This window comes from Cucurbita pepo, chromosome 9 (assembly GCF_057944985.1).
Source record: "Cucurbita pepo subsp. pepo isolate OVF chromosome 9, ASM5794498v1, whole genome shotgun sequence".
NCBI classification, from domain to species: domain Eukaryota; kingdom Viridiplantae; phylum Streptophyta; class Magnoliopsida; order Cucurbitales; family Cucurbitaceae; genus Cucurbita; species Cucurbita pepo.
The window spans coordinates 5,632,163-5,649,205 of NC_141806.1; the positions used below are offsets into that span (position 1 = coordinate 5,632,163).

A 17,043-nucleotide genomic window follows, 5' to 3' on the forward strand; every position below is an offset into this window, starting at 1 on the left:
AGTATTAGAACTAGAACTGAGACAAAAATTGTTCAAGCAGAAAGCAACCAGGCCAAATTGGTTGTTCCACGCACGCTCACGCGCCAGCAGCGCGCTGGGAGTGCGTGGTCACGTGCGCGGGAAGGCGCCAGTCGCAGGCTGCTCGCGCGCCCGCCTCCGCGTAGTTGCGGGATGGCTGGTCCGGGTCGGTCCGGTCGGCTCGACTTGCGTTGCGGTTCGGCCCGGCTTGCAGGCGACACGTGTCGACGCCTCACTGGAGCTGCATTGCTCCAACCGATGGTCGACGCGTGTCCGGCGCCTGTCGCCGCCCTCTGCCGCTCGCCGGCCAACTCTTTTTTTTTTCTTTCTTTCTTCTTTCTTCTCTACCCTCCCCCAAGCATTCTCTAAGTAATCGACATGTCACATCCTCTTAGTCACCTTCATATTATCTCCTTCTCTGAGTCACGCATCAACCTCCTACAAGTCACAGTCATGTCACAATATCAACCTCTTTAAGTCATAGTCATGTTGGATCCAACCCTCCTCCAAGTCACCATCATATCCGTTTCTCCTAGTTGACTCCATGTCTCGTCCTCCAAGTTGCCACGTCAACCGTTTTAAGTTAGAACCATGTCTCTTCTTCAATCCTCCTCCTCCAAGTAACCAACATATAACCCCTCCAAGCCTCTTAGTCATTACCATGTTGCCTCTCCAAGTCACCTCTATGTCTCCCCCTTAACCAAGTACCTCCATGATGCTTCCTCCCAAGAATGATGGCCGGAAAGAGCTAGAGAAACAAGAAGCCCTAGGCTCTCATAGTGTTCTATTCCTATATGAAATGAACAATATAATGTTGAGACAATTAGGAGTTTGCTAGCTTCTCCTCAACTGTGAACTGCCAGAATAAGATCAACATTGGTATTAAATGATGAGATGACATATCAGCCCAAGGGCCTAGAATATAATAAATAATGGTAAAACTTATGTGAGATTTCAATAGAATTATTCAAACCATCGTAGGCATAGCCCAACAAATTTCGAGTCTGTCTCCTTAACCGCTCGGACATATTGACACCCCTTACATAAGGAATGATTCCTTCCCCTTAACCATTGGGACATATTGACACACTTATCTAAAGAATTATTTGTTCCTTGTTGTTAACCGATGTGTGATTTCACAGTAAAGCTAACAAATTTGTCGCCGATGTGAGATTTCACAATAAAGCTAAAAAAATTCGACTATACGAATTCGAACCTTAGCCGCCATAGCCCAACAGATCCTTAACTACTCGGACTACTAAAAGCTAAAAAAATTTGTCGATTCAAAATTCGTAAGGAATGATTTGTTCCTTGTTCAAATGATGTGAGATTTCACAATAAAGCTAAAAGAATAACTACTCGGACTACAAAGAATTCGAGAACAACAGGATTCGAACCTGCGCAAGCATAGACCAACAGATTTCAAGTCTATCTCCAACCTGCGCAAGCATAGCCCAACAGATTTCAAGTCTATCTCCAACCTGCGCAAGCATAGCCCAACCAACCTGCGCAAGCATAGCCCAACAAATTTCAAGTCTATCTCCGACCTGCGCAAGCATAGCCCAACCAACCTGCGCAAGCATAGCCCAACAAATTTCAAGTCTATCTCCAACCTGCGCAAGCATAGCCCAACAAATTTCAAGTCTGTCTCCTTAACCGCTCGGACATATTGACACCCCTTACATAAGAAATGATTCCTTCCCCTTAACCATTGGGACATATTGACACACTTATCTAAAGAATTATTTGTTCCTTGTTGTTAACCGATGTGTGATTTCACAGTAAAGCTAACAAATTTGTCGCCGATGTGAGATTTCACAATAAAGCTAAAAAAATTCGACTATACGAATTCGAACCTTAGCCGCCATAGCCCAACAGATCCTTAACTACTCGGACTACTAAAAGCTAAAAAAATTTGTCGAACTACTCGGACTACTAAAAGCTAAAAAAATTTGTCGATTCAAAATTCGTAAGGAATGATTCGTTCCTTGTTCAAATGATGTGAGATTTCACAATAAAGCTAAAAGAATAACTACTCGGACTACAAAGAATTCGAGAACAACAGGATTCGAACCTGCGCAAGCATAGACCAACAGATTTCAAGTCTATCTCGAACAGCAGGTTCGGATTTGAACCTGCGCACAATAAAACTCGTCAACAGCAGGATTCGAACCTGCGCAGGCATAGCCCAACAGATTTCGAGTCTGTCTCCTTAACCACTCGGACATATTGACACCCCTATATAAAGAATTATTTGTTCCTTATTCAACCGATGTGTGATTTCACAATAAAGCTAAAAAATTCGTCGATTCTAACATGGCAGGCATAGCCCAACAGATTTAAAGTCTGCCTCCTTAACCACTCCAACATATTAACACCCCTTTCATAAGGAATAAGGAATGACACCCCTTATCTAAGGAATGAGGAATGATTGACACCCCTTATATTAGGAATAAGGGATGAGTCCTTCCTCATTCAAGAGATGTGTGATTTCACAATAAAATTAAAAACTCAGACATATTAACACACCTTCTATAATGAATAAGGAATGATTCGTTCCTTGTTCAACCGATGTGTGATTTCACAGTAAAATTAAAAACTCATACATATTAACATCCCCTTATATAATAAGGAATGGTTCGTTCCTTGTTCAACCGATATGTGATTTCGCAATAAAATTAAAAACATTAACACCCCTTATATAAGGAATGACACTCGTGATACCTTAAGGAATGAGTCCTTCCTTGTTCAAGAGATGTGTGATTTCACAATAAAATTAAAAACTCAGACATATTGGTTCGTTCCTTGTTCAACCTATGTGTGATTTCACAGTAAAATTAAAAACATTAACACACCTTAATATAAGGAATGACAGCCCCGATACCTTAACCGCTCAAGAATGGAATGAAACCACTCAGACATATTGACAGCAGGATTCGACCTACGCAGGCATAGCGCAATAGATTTCGAGTCTATCTCCTTAACCATTCGAACATATTGACACCCTTATATGAACGATTCATTCCTTGTTCAAGCGATGTCAGATTTCACAATAAAGCTAAAAATTCGTCAACAGGCAAGCATAGCCCAATAGATTTCAAGTCTGTCTCCTTAACCACTTGGACATATTGACACCCCTATATAAAGAATTATTCGTTCCTTGTTCAACCGATGTGTGATTTCACAATAAAGCTAAAAAATTCGTCGATTCGAACCTAAGCAGACACAGTCCAACAGATTTCGAGTCTGCCTCCTTAACCATTCAGACATTTTAACACCCCTTACATAGGGAATGATTCATTCCTTGTTCAACCGATTTGAGATTTCACAATAAAGCTAAAAATTCGTCGCAAGATTCAAACCTGATTTCAAGTCTAGACATATTAACACCCCTTATATAAGGAATGATGCACATGCTATCCTTATATAAGGAATGATTCAACAACAGAATTCGAACCTGTGTTGTCTCCTTAACCACTCGAACATATTGACACCCCTTATGTAAGGAATGATTCATTTCCCTTACCACTTGGACATATTGATTTCAAGTATATAAGGAATGATGCGCAGGCTATCCTTATATAAGGAATAATTCAGCAACAGAATTCAAACCTGCGCTGTCTCTTTAAGCACTCAAACATATTGACACCCCATAGGCTATGTTGAAATATCATCACTAGCCCAATAGAGTCAAGCCCAATAATTGTACGAGCCCATCATATATTTATTTTAGTAGAGATTTAGGAAAAATACCCCGATATTTGAGGAGGAAGAGATCTAGATATTTTAGGAAAAAGATTCAGATTTGTTAGGTCTAGATTTAGATTTGTTAGGTCTAGATTGGGTAGCCTAGAGTATAAATACCCCTCCACCCTACCTAGGTTATTCATCAAAGAAATCCAAAAACAATAAAAAGCAGTAGTATTCTACAGAGTGTCTTGTATTCTCTTCTCGATTGGTGTTAATAAAGAGTGCGAGTGTTTCCCACAGTGAGTTGTGTTCAACATTTGGTATCAGAGCCATGCCCTAAACTTAGTCGTGCCAATAGATTGGTAAATCCTCAAATCCTCAAATATCGAACAAAGAACTCCTAAAGAAAAGGAGCCAAGCCCCTCCTCGAAGGCAGTAAAAAATGACTAAGACTCCAAAGGAGTCGAGCCTCGATTAAGGGGAGACGCACTTTGTTCGAGGGGAGGTGTTGGATGATGGAAGGAGTCGAGCCTCGATTAAGGGGAGGCACACTTTGTTCGAGAGGAGGTGTTGGATGATGGAAGTCCTACATCGGCTAGTTTAGGGAATGATCATGGGTTTATAAGTGAGGAATACTAACGCGATTTGTATGAGGCCTTTTGGGGAAACCCAAAGCAAAGCCATGAGAGCTTATGCTCAAAGTGGACAATATCATACCATTGTGGAGAGTCGTGTTCGTCTAACATGGTATCAGAGCGAGGTTAGTGTAGGTTATCTGATCTCTTGGAATCCTTAGTATGCTCTGTGGTTGCAGCTCTGTCTGATCTTCCACATCAGAGACGATTTCTTGAGATTAGTGGTGAGTGAGTTTCTTTTGTGTCGTGAGAAGTCTGTGACTCTGCAAGTCTTGTGTCGAAAGAGCTTGTTTGGTATTACTGTGGTATGACCAACACGATGGGTGATTTCCAAATCGTAGAGGAATCAAGAAACTCAGCAACAACAACTACAACACGTGGGCAACATGCATGATGTCCTATTTACAAGGACATGATCTTTGGGAGATCATTGGCAGGTGCGAAACTACGCCGCCAGAGGATGATTCTAACGGCGCCTTGCGCAAATGGAGAATCAAACCAGGCAAAGCAATGTTTGCCTTGAAGACCACCATCGGAGAAGAGATGTTAGAACATATTTGGGATGACAAGACACCGAAAGAAGAATGGGACACGTTCGTGATGTTGTTCTCAAAGAAGAATGATACGAGGCTACAACTTCTGGAGAATGAGTTGTTGTCAATTTCACAACGTGACATGACGATTGCTCAGTACTTCCACAAGGTTAAATCGAACTGTCGGGAGATTACTGAACAAGACCTAAAGTCTGCCATTGTAGAATCTCAAAGGAAGAGGATTATAATCCACGGATTGCGACCGGAATATCGAAGCTTCATTACTGCTGTACAAGGATGGCCCACTCAACCATCACTTGTAGAGTTCGAAAATTTGTTAGCCAGCCAAGAAGCCATGGCTAAACAAATGGGAGGCATCACATTGAAGGGTGCAGAAGAAGCACTCTACACAAGTGAAAGTCGGAGCAATAATAGGCCGTCTACCAAATGTGAATACAATGGTGACAAAAGAAGAAGCCACCAAGGAACTTCACAACCTGAGAGAGCTCAGAAGAACGACAACAAGAGTTTCCAAGAAAAGAGATTTGGAGGTATTTTCTATAATTGCGGGACAAAGGGCCACATGTCTAGAGATTGTTGGTCCAGGAAAATGTCTATTGAAAGCAATGCGGCAATATCCAAAAAGAAGATAGAAGATGAATGGGATGCAGAGGTACTATGTCCCATAGAAGAAGACGAGCTAGCACTCATGGCGACAATGGAAGACCATATCAACTATGAGAATGACTGAATCGTTGATTCATGATGTTCAAACCACATGACTGGCGATCAGAGAAAATTGTAAGACAAGAAAGACTACAAAGGAAGTCGTATGGTACGCACAACAAATAACACACAGTTATCAATTGCTCAAATCGGCAATACGACAATCATGCCTGGCAATAAGTTTGATACAATGTCGCTACATAATGTTTATCATGTACCGGGTATAAATAAGAACTTGTTGTCAGTGTCACAACTAACAACATCAGGAAGCTACGTCTTATTTGGGCCAGATGATTTAAAAGTTCATGGGACCCTTGGTCCTCCCACGAAGCTATAGATACCGTTCTCACGCTAGCAATCTATGAACACTCTGAGGTACCTTCTTGCCGTGGTAAACCGCTAAGTTCCTAGGGAAAATTAAATCTGGCTGGAGCGACATATCGCTCCTAACAATAATTCCCTAAGCTTATCATAGAAATGGGCCATAGCAATTAACAGAGTGTGCATGCAATCGTCTTCTAACATCATACTATATAATTCCCGCAAACTAGGCATACCAGCTCAACGGGCGATGACCTTCATCAAGCACCTAGAGCACGAAGTTCGCGCTCAATGGGGCGAATTCGTCCATCAAGCACCTGGAACACAGAATACACAATTTCAACATAAATTAAATGCATGCATACATACAGCCGAAGCATAAAGCATACAACAACACTCATGTAATTCACCCAATACAGTCATAACAGTTAATCTGACCAATAATTTACATGGAGAGCTAATCTGAAGCAAAACTACTGGCATGCATGTAATCCAAGCGAATCATACAAGTATTTCTTCCTAAATATCGGGTGGTGACTTACTTGGTTGATGCGTGCCCCTTTTCTAGCATTTCTTTGCCCGTGAGGTGTCCAAAAATACTGATTTCTTTAAATTAGGTCCCTATTCACATAAAAATAGTATTAGAACGGGAACTGAGACAAAAATTGTTCAAGCAGAAAGCAACCAGGCCAAATTGGCTGTTCCACGCACGCTCACGCGCCAGCAGCGCGCTGGGAGTGCGTGGTCACGTGCGCGGGAAGGCGCCAGTCGCAGGCTGCTCGCGCGCCCGCCTCCGCGTAGTTGCGGGATGGCTGGTCCGGGTCGGTCCGGTCGGCTCGACTTGCGTTGTGGTTCGGCCCGACTTGCAGGCAACACGTGTCGACGCCTCACTGGAGCTGCATTGCTCCAGCCGATGGTCGACGCGTGTCCGGCGCCTGTCGTCGCCCTCTGCCGCTCGCCGGCCAACTCTTTTTTTTTTTCTTTCTTTCTTCTTTCTTCTCTACCCTCCCCCAAGCATTCTCTAAGTAATCGACATGTCACATCCTCTTAGTCACCTTCATATTATCTCCTTCTCTGAGTCACGCATCAACCTCCTACAAGTCACAGTCATGTCACAATATCAACCTCTTTAAGTCATAGTCATGTTGGATCCAACCCTCCTCCAAGTCACCATCATATCTGTTTCTCCTAGTTGACTCCATGTCTCGTCCTCCAAGTTGCCACGTCAACCGTTTTAAGTTAGAACCATGTCTCTTCTTCAATCCTCCTCCAAGTAACCAACATATAACCCCTCCAAGCCTCTTAGTCATTACCATGTTGCCTCTCCAAGTCACCTCTATGTCTCCCCCTTAACCAAGTACCTCCATGATGCTTCCTCCCAAGAATGATGGCCGGAAAGAGCTAGAGAAACAAGAAGCCCTAGGCTCTCATAGTGTTCTATTCCTATATGAAATGAACAATATAATGTTGAGACAATTAGGAGTTTGCTAGCTTCTCCTCAATTGTGAACTGCCAGAATAAGATCAACATTGGTATTAAATGACGAGATGACATATCAGCCCAGGGCCCTAGATTATAATAAATAATGGTAAAACTTGGACTCGAATCCTAGACATATTTTTCTTTTCATTATTATAACGGATAATATATTATTGAGATAATTAGGGACTTGCTAGCTTATCTTTAATCATGGACCCTCAAGACCAGATCAATGTTGGTATTAAATGATGGACTAAATATCAAAGTAGATGTTGTAGTTTAGTGGTGAGGATCCAAGTTGTGTTTGTGTAGATCTAGGCTTGAATCCCAACAATTGAAAGTGAATCGAGTAGAAAGAAGTAATTTTGTTTTTTTTTTTTTTTTTTTTTTTTTTTTTTGCAATGGTTTCTTAAAGATTACACACGTCAGTGGGTTACCCGATAATAGGATCATGTTACTATGTATGAAATGATAAAGGGTTTACTAGTTTAAGCGAGTTACAAGATAATACGATCATGTTACTATGTATGAAATGATAAAGGGTTTACGGGTTTAAGCTTAACTTTAAAACCTCAAGATGGACTCTCACAGTATGAACAATTTGATGTGGAGACAATTAAAAGTTTGTTGATTTATCCTTAAATCATGAACTGTTAGTCGATAGATGAGCCCTTTGGGGCTTGGTTACGATGAATGATGGGATACAAAACAAGGTGGCTATTGTTTAGTAGTGAGAATTCCACGTTGTGGCCATGGAGACTTGGGCTCGAATCCCAGCAACCACATTTTTTTTTTTTTATTCTTTAATCGTGGACTGAGCCTTGGGTGGATATCAAAGTGGGAGAGTTTAGCCACATTTGTTTTTCTAATTTTCAATAACATTCACATAAATGTTAAATCTAGGATCTGACACAAAAACATTTATATCCTTAGCTTTTAGCTACAAATCAACCATGTTAGTATAACTCAAAAGCAAAAAATACAAACAATAAACCTCAAGTATGACATTCATAACGATGTACTATGGTCCTTGTTCCACCTCGAGTAGAGTTCATAACCCACCCAACTCACAACAAAATTTAAACTATGCGCATAGCCCACAGATGTTTGTCTCCTTAACCACTTGGACTACTAAAAACTCATCAACACGTCAACAGTAGGATTCGAACCTACGCGCAGGCATAGCCCAAGAGATTTCAAGTCTGTCTCCTTAACCACTCAGACATATTAACACCCTTATGTGAAGAATGATTTGTTCCTTATTCAACTTATGTGAGATTTCAATAGAATTATTCAAACCATCGTCGGCATAGCCCAACAGATTTCGAGTCTGTCTCCTTAACCGCTCGGACATATTGACACCCCTTACATAAGGAATGATTCCTTCCCCTTAACCATTGGGACATATTGACACACTTATCTAAAGAATTATTTGTTCCTTGTTGTTAACCGATGTGTGATTTCACAGTAAAGCTAACAAATTTGTCGCCGATGTGAGATTTCACAATAAAGCTAAAAAAATTCGACTATACGAATTCGAACCTTAGCCGCCATAGCCCAACAGATCCTTAACTACTCGGACTACTAAAAGCTAAAAAAATTCGTCGATTCAAAATTCGTAAGGAATGATTCGTTCCTTGTTCAAATGATGTGAGATTTCACAATAAAGCTAAAAGAATAACTACTCGGACTACAAAGAATTCGAGAACAACAGGATTCGAACCTGCGCAAGCATAGACAAACAGATTTCAAGTCTATCTCCAACCTGCGCAAGCATAGCCCAACAGATTTCAAGTCTATCTCCAACCTGCGCAAGCATAGCCCAACAGATTTCAAGTCTATCTCCAACCTGCGCAAGCATAGCCCAACAGATTTCAAGTCTATCTCCAACCTGCGCAAGCATAGCCCAACAGATTTCAAGTCTATCTCGAACAGCAAGTTCGGATTTGAACCTGCGCACAATAAAACTTAACAAAACTTGTCAACAGCAGGATTCGAACCTGCACAGGCATAGCCCAACAGATTTCGAGTCTGTCTCCTTAACCACTCGAACATATTGACACCCCTATATAAAGAATTATTCGTTCCTTATTCAACCGATGTGTGATTTCACAATAAAGCTAAAAAATTCGTCGATTCGAACCTAAGCAGACACAGTCCAACAGATTTCGAGTCTGCCTCCTTAATGTTGAGTTATGGAATCTGCTCCCTGTATTTATAGCTTGGTCAATGGCTATATCCGGTAAATCTATATTTGGTAAAGCCATATATGGTGAAGCTATATCCGGTAAAGCTATATATGGTACATAGCTATATATAGTAGATGGTTAAATCTGGTAGAACTATATTTAGTAGACTGAACCATATATATATCTCGTCTAGTAAAGCTTTGAAATGTACTTTTCTATTCTCTGTACTCTCTTGTTGTACATGCCTGAAGTCATCAATAAAAAATCCTTTTAGCCAGAGTTCTCCTTGCAATTCTCTCTATCCTTCTCTTTGTGATCATCTAGATCGAGCGTGTGCGTTGTTGTGCGATCCTAACAACTGGTTTCAGAGCCAGGCGGAAGTCAGAGCCAGGCGGAAGTCATAGCCAGGCGAAATTCACCACGATCTGTGAAGATGGAAAGTTCAAAGATTGGAATTGAGAAGTTCGATGGATCCGATTTCGGTTTCTGGAAGATGCAGATTGAAGATTATCTGTACCAGAAAGATCTTCACGAACCTCTGTTGGGGGTGAAGCCGGATACCATGACCACGAAACAGTGGAAGCTCAAGAATTGATAAGCCTTGGGGCTGATCCAGTTGACGCTATCTAGAAACGTGGCGTTCAACATTATCAAGGAGAAGACAACGTCAGGTCTGTTGAAGACGCTGTCGAATATGTACGAAAAATCGTCGGCTATGAACAAGGTGTATTTGATGCGGAGATTGTTATGAGTCCTTGTGAGAACTTTGTTATGAGCAAACATAAACGAGTTAGCTTCACAAAGACTGTTAGAGAATTAAAGAAAAGTACATTTCAAAGCTTTACTAGACGGGATATATATATGGTTCAGTCTACTAAATATAGTTTTACCAGATTTAACCATCTACTATATATAGCTATGTACCATACATAGCTTTACCGGATATAGCTTCATCATATATGGCTTTACCAAATATAGCTTTACCGGATATAGCCATTGACCAAGCTATAAATACAGGGAGCAGACTCCATAACTCAACAATTCTCCCACTTGGAGACTGATCTAGTCAACCAAGAATTTCACAACTGGAGAAAAGATCTCAGCATAATCAATGCCTTTTCTTTGTGAATATCCTTTAACTACTATCCGAATTCTACTGAGTATTGTTGCATCGGAGAATTTGCACCTTGAGCAAATGGATGTAAAAACGGCATTTTTACATGGAGATCTAGATAAGGAGATCTATATGCAACAACCCGAAGGATTTGCAGCTCCAAGCAAGGAGCACATGGTGTGTAAGCTCAATAAGAGCTTGTATGGACTGAAACAAGCACCGAGACAATGGTACAAGAAGTTTGACTCCTTCATGAGCAAGAGTGGTTTCCACAGAAGTGAAAAGGATCAGTGTTGCTACCTCAAGAAATACACTGATTCTTATGTGTTTCTACTCCTGTATGTGGATGATATACTAATTGCTGGATCAAGTATGAGGGAGATAAACCACCTGAAGGCAAGCTTGTCTTCAGTATTTGAGATGAAAGATTTAGGTGCAGCAAAGCAGATCCTTGGGATGAGGATTTCTCGAGATAGATCTGCTGGCACATTAAATCTATCCCAAGAGCAGTACATTGAGAAGGTGTTGTCCAAATTCAAGATGAATAACGCTAAACCCAGGACTACCCCCTTGGCAAATCATATTAAATTGTCAAAGGGGCAATCTCCCAAGACAGTTGAGGAACGTGAGCACATGGCATCAGTTCCATACGCTTCTGCAGTTGGGAGTTTGATGTATGCTATTGGTCTGCACTAGACCTGACATAACACATGCAGTGGGAGTTGTTAGCAAGTACATGGCAAATCCAGGGAAGGAACATTGAGAAGCTGTGAAGTGGCTTCTGAGATATCTGAGAGGTACATCCAATACTACACTTTGTTATGGCAATGGCAAAGTAGTTCTGCAAGGTTTTGTGGATGCTGATCTGAGTGGAGATGTAGACTCCAGCAAGAGCACATCTGGGTACATCTACACTATAGATGGAACAGCAGTGAGTTGGATGTCTAAGCTTCAGAAATGCGTTGCTCTTTCATCTACTGAAGCTGAGTACGTGGCCATAGCTGAAGCTGGAAAGGAGATGATATGGATGACAGACTATCTAGAAGAATTAGGCCGGAAGCAGTGCAAGAAGATCCTTTATACAGATAGTCAGAGTGCCATACAGTTGGTGAAAAACCCAGTCTATCATTCAAGGACAAAACACATTAGAAGACGGTACCATTTCACTTGCAGGTTAGTGGAAGAAGGCGATATGTGTTTGGAGAAGATAGAGGGTGCAAAGAATCCAGCAGACATGTTGACAAAATGTGTTGATGTTGGAAAATTAAAGCTATGCAAAGCCCTAATTGGTATGGTGTAGGATCAGTCTCCAAGTGGGAGAATTGTTGAGTTATGGAGTCTGCTCCCTGTATTTATAGCTTGGTCAATGGCTATATCCGGTAAAGCTATATTTGGTAAAGCCATATATGGTGAAGCTATATCCGGTAAAGCTATATATGGTACATAGCTATATATAGTAGATGGTTAAATCTGGTAAAACTATATTTAGTAGACTGAACCATATATATATCCCGTCTAGTAAAGCTTTGAAATGTACTTTTCTATTCTCTGTACTCTCTTGTTGTACATGCCTGAAGTCATCAATAAAAAATCCTTTTAGCCAGAGTTCTCCTTGCAATTCTCTCTATCCTTCTCTTTGTGATCATCTAGATCGAGCGTGTGCGTTGTTGTGCGATCCTAACACTTAACCATTCAGACATTTTAACACCCCTTACATAAGGAATGATTCATTCCTTGTTCAACCGATTTGAGATTTCACAATAAAGCTAAAAATTCGTCGCAAGATTCAAACCTGATTTCAAGTCTAGACATATTAACACCCCTTATATAAGGAATGATGCACATGCTATCCTTATATAAGGAATGATTCAACAACAGAATTCGAACCTGTGTTGTCTCCTTAACCACTCGAACATATTGACACCCCTTATGTAAGGAATGATTCATTTCCCTTACCACTTGGACATATTGATTTCAAGTATATAAGGAATGATGCGCAGGCTATCCTTATATAAGGAATAATTCAGCAACAGAATTCAAACCTGCGCTGTCTCTTTAAGCACTCAAACATATTGACACCCCATAGGCTATGTTGAAATATAATCACTAGCCCAATAGAGTCAAGCCCAATAATTGTACGAGCCCATCATATATTTATTTTAGTAGAGATTTAGGAAAAATACCCCGATATTTGAGGAGGAAGAGATCTAGATATTTTAGGAAAAAGATTCAGATTTGTTAGGTCTAGATTTAGATTTGTTAGGTCTAGATTGGGTAGCCTAGAGTATAAATACCCCTCCACCCTACCTAGGTTATTCATCAAAGAAATCCAAAAACAATAAAAAGCAGTAGTATTCTACAGAGTGTCTTGTATTCTCTTCTCGATCGGTGTTAATAAAGAGTGCGAGTGTTTCCCACAGTGAGTTGTGTTCAACATTTGGTATCAGAGCCATGCCCTAAACTTAGTCGTGCCAATAGATTGGTAAATCCTCAAATCCTCAAATATCGAACAAAGAACTCCTAAAGAAAAGGAGCCAAGCCCCTCCTCGAAGGCAGTAAAAAATGACTAAGACTCCAAAGGAGTCGAGCCTCGATTAAGGGGAGACGCACTTTGTTCGAGGGGAGGTGTTGGATGATGGAAGGAGTCGAGCCTCGATTAAGGGGAGGCACACTTTGTTCGAGAGGAGGTGTTGGATGATGGAAGTCCTACATCGGCTAGTTTAGGGAATGATCATGGGTTTATAAGTGAGGAATACTAACGCAATTGGTATGAGGCCTTTTCGGGAAACCCAAAGCAAAGCCATGAGAGCTTATGCTCAAAGTGGACAATATCATACCATTGTGGAGAGTCGTGTTCGTCTAACATGGTATCAGAGCGAGGTTAGTGTAGGTTATCTGATCTCTTGGAATCCTTAGTATGCTCTGTGGTTGCAGCTCTGTCTGATCTTCCACATCAGAGACGATTTCTTGAGATTAGTGGTGAGTGAGTTTCTTTTGTGTCGTGAGAAGTCTGTGACTCTGCAAGTCTTGTGTCGAAAGAGCTTGTTTGGTATTACTGAGGTATGACCAACACGATGGGTGATTTCCAAATCATGGAGGAATCAAGAAACTCAGCAACAACAACTACAACACGTGGGCAACATGCATGATGTCCTATTTACAAGGACATGATCTTTGGGAGATCATTGGCAGGTGCGAAACTACGCCGCCAGAGGATGATTCTAACGGCGCCTTGCGCAAATGGAGAATCAAACCAGGCAAAGCAATGTTTGCCTTGAAGACCACCATCGGAGAAGAGATGTTAGAACATATTTGGGATGACAAGACACCGAAAGAAGCATGGGACACGTTTGTGATGTTGTTCTCAAAGAAGAATGATACGAGGCTACAACTTCTGGAGAATGAGTTGTTGTCAATTTCACAACGTGACATGACGATTGCTCAGTACTTCCACAAGGTTAAATCGAACTGTCGGGAGATTACTGAACTAGACTTAAAGTCCGCCATTGTAGAATCTCAAATGAAGAGGATTATAATCCACGGATTGCGACCGGAATATCGAAGCTTCATTACTGCTGTACAAGGATGGCCCACTCAACCATCACTTGTAGAGTTCGAAAATTTGTTCGCCAGCCAAGAAGCCATGGCTAAACAAATGGGAGGCATCACATTGAAGGGTGCAGAAGAAGCACTCTACACAAGTGAAAGTCGGAGCAATAATAGGCCGTCTACCAAATGTGAATACAATGGTGACAAAAGAAGAAGCCACCAAGGAACTTCACAACCTGAGAGAGCTCAGAAGAACGACAACAAGAGTTTCCAAGAAAAGAGATTTGGAGGTATTTTCTATAATTGCGGGAAAAAGGGCCACATGTCTAGAGATTGTTGGTCCAGGAAAATGTCTATTGAAAGCAATGCGGCGATATCCAAAAAGAAGATAGAAGATGAATGGGATGCAGAGGTACTATGTCCCATAGAAGAAGACGAGCTAGCACTCATGGCGACAATGGAAGACCATATCAACTATGAGAATGACTGAATCGTTGATTCATGATGTTTAAACCACATGACTGGCGATCAGAGAAAATTGTAAGACAAGAAAGACTGCAAAGGAAGTTGTATGGTACGCACAACAAATAACACACAGTTATCAATTGCTCAAATCGGCAATACGACAATCATGCCTGGCAATAAGTTTGATACAATGTCGCTACATAATGTTTATCATGTACCGGGTATAAAGAAGAACTTGTTGTCAGTGTCACAACTAACAACATCAGGAAGCTACGTCTTATTTGGGCCAGATGATGTAAAAGTTCATCAAGATGTTAAGATAATAGGAAAGCCAACAATAGAAGGACGAAGAGTGGAGTCTGTCTACGTCCTATCTGCAGAATCTGCCTATGTTGGCAAGACCCAAAAGAATGAGACGACAGATCTATGGCATGCAAGATTGGGACATATTAGCTACCATAAGTTGAAGCTGATTATGGAGAAATCTATGCTCAAAGGTCTACCTCAACTTGAAGTCAAAACAGACGTTGTCTGCGCTGGATGTTAATATGGTAAAGCTCATCAATTACCATACAAAGAGTCAAGTTTCAAAGCAAAGAAACCATTAGAGTTCACTCTGATTTGTTCGGCCCAGTCAAACAAGCATCGATCAGTGGAATGCGGTATATGGTGACATTTATTGATGACTACTCAAGATATGTGTAGATTTTCTTTATGAAAGAAAAGTTTGACACGTTCTCAAAGTTTCAAGAATTCAAGATGATGGTCGAAGGAGAAGTAGGAGCGAAGATTCGTTGTCTACGTTCAGACAATGGCGGAGAATACACGTCAGATGAGTTCGATCAATATTTACACGAGTGTGGGATACGACGTCAATTTACATGTGCCAACACGCCACAACAAAATGGTGTAGCAGAAAGAAAGAATCGACACCTTGCAGAAATCTGTCGAAGCATGTTACACGTAAAGAACGTTCCAGGAAGATTTTGGGCTGAAGCTATGCGAACTGCTGCCCATGTGATCAACAAACTTCCTCAACCAAAGCTAGGGTTCGTCTCACCATTTGAGATACTATGGGATATGAAACCTATAGTTAGTTACTTCCGAGTATTTGGTTGTGTTTGCTATGTATTTGTGCCTGACCATCTACGTAGCAAGTTTGACAAGAAAGCAGTCAAGTGTGTATTTGTTGGATACGACAATCAAAGAAAAGGATGGAGGTGCTGTGATCCAACAAGTGGAAAATACTATACATCAAGAGATGTTGTTTTTGATGAAGCATCTACATGGTGGTCCTCGGAGAAGAAAGTCTTACCAGATTCAAACATCGAAGAAATTCTACAACGGAAGCTGGGGGAGCAAACTACACAAATTTAATCAAATGTCGATGCACCTTAAAATCCAAGTGACATTGATATTGACAAGCAAGAGGTGACTCAATCAAGCGAATCTGATAAAAATGAAACGACACATCAACAACTTAGGCGATCAAATAGAATCCGAAGGCCAAATCCTAAGTATGCAAATGCAGCTATTGTAGAAGATAGAGTTTACGAATCAGAGACATATGAAGAAGCATCACAAAACTCGGTTTGGCAGAAAGCGATGGAGGAAGAAATTATAGCCTTGGAGCAGAATCAAACTTGGGAACTAGTGCCAAGACTAGGAGATGTCAAACCCATCTCTTGCAAGTGGGTCTACAAAATAAAGCGTCGACCGGATGGATCAATCGAGAGATGCAAGGCTCGACTCGTGGCTCGAGGATTTTCTCAACAATATGGACTATACTATGATGAAACATTCAGTCCAGTGGCAAAGATTACTACCGTACGAGTCCTCCTAGCACTCGCAGCAAGTAAAGATTGGAAACTGTGGCAAATGGATGTGAAGACTGCCTTCTTACACAGAGAGTTAGACAGGGAGATTTATATGAACCAACCAAAGGGATTTGAGAGTGCAGCTAATCCTAATTATGTATGCAAGCTTAGAAAAGCTCTTTATGGACTGAAGCAAGCACCTAGAGCTTGGTATGGTAAGATTGCTGAATTTCTTACCCAAAGTGGTTATTCAGTTGCGCATGCAGACTCAAGCCTATTCATAAAAGAAAGAGAAGGAAATTTGACAATTGTGTTGGTCTACGTGGACGATTTGATTTTCACCGGGGACGACGAAAGAGAAATTTATCAAACAAGAGAAAATTTATCAGTACGCTTTCAGATAAAAGAGCTAGGAGAGCTTAAACACTTCTTAGGCCTAGAAGTTGATCGCACAGATGAATGATCGTTTCTCTGCCAACAAAAGTATACAAGAGATATGCTTCAGAA

The 17,043-nt window shown here is 41.1% G+C and overlaps 3 non-coding genes and 1 pseudogene across 3 annotated transcripts; 1 reads left to right on the plus strand and 3 right to left on the minus strand.

The window, feature by feature from the left end:
- Nucleotides 1-2,170: 2,170 nt before the first annotated feature.
- Nucleotides 2,171-2,252, minus strand: TRNAS-CGA (transfer RNA serine (anticodon CGA)). The gene has a single exon. It is a non-coding gene; the product is annotated as a tRNA-Ser (tRNA).
- A 6,298-nt stretch (nt 2,253-8,550) lies between these two features.
- Nucleotides 8,551-8,634, minus strand: TRNAS-UGA (transfer RNA serine (anticodon UGA)). The gene has a single exon. It is a non-coding gene; the product is annotated as a tRNA-Ser (tRNA).
- A 747-nt stretch (nt 8,635-9,381) lies between these two features.
- TRNAS-CGA (transfer RNA serine (anticodon CGA)) lies at nt 9,382-9,463 on the minus strand. The gene has a single exon. It is a non-coding gene; the product is annotated as a tRNA-Ser (tRNA).
- Nucleotides 9,464-13,779: 4,316 nt separating this feature from the next.
- On the plus strand, nt 13,780-16,999 carry LOC147791176 (uncharacterized; annotated as a pseudogene).
- The last annotated feature ends 44 nt before the right edge of the window (nt 17,000-17,043 follow it).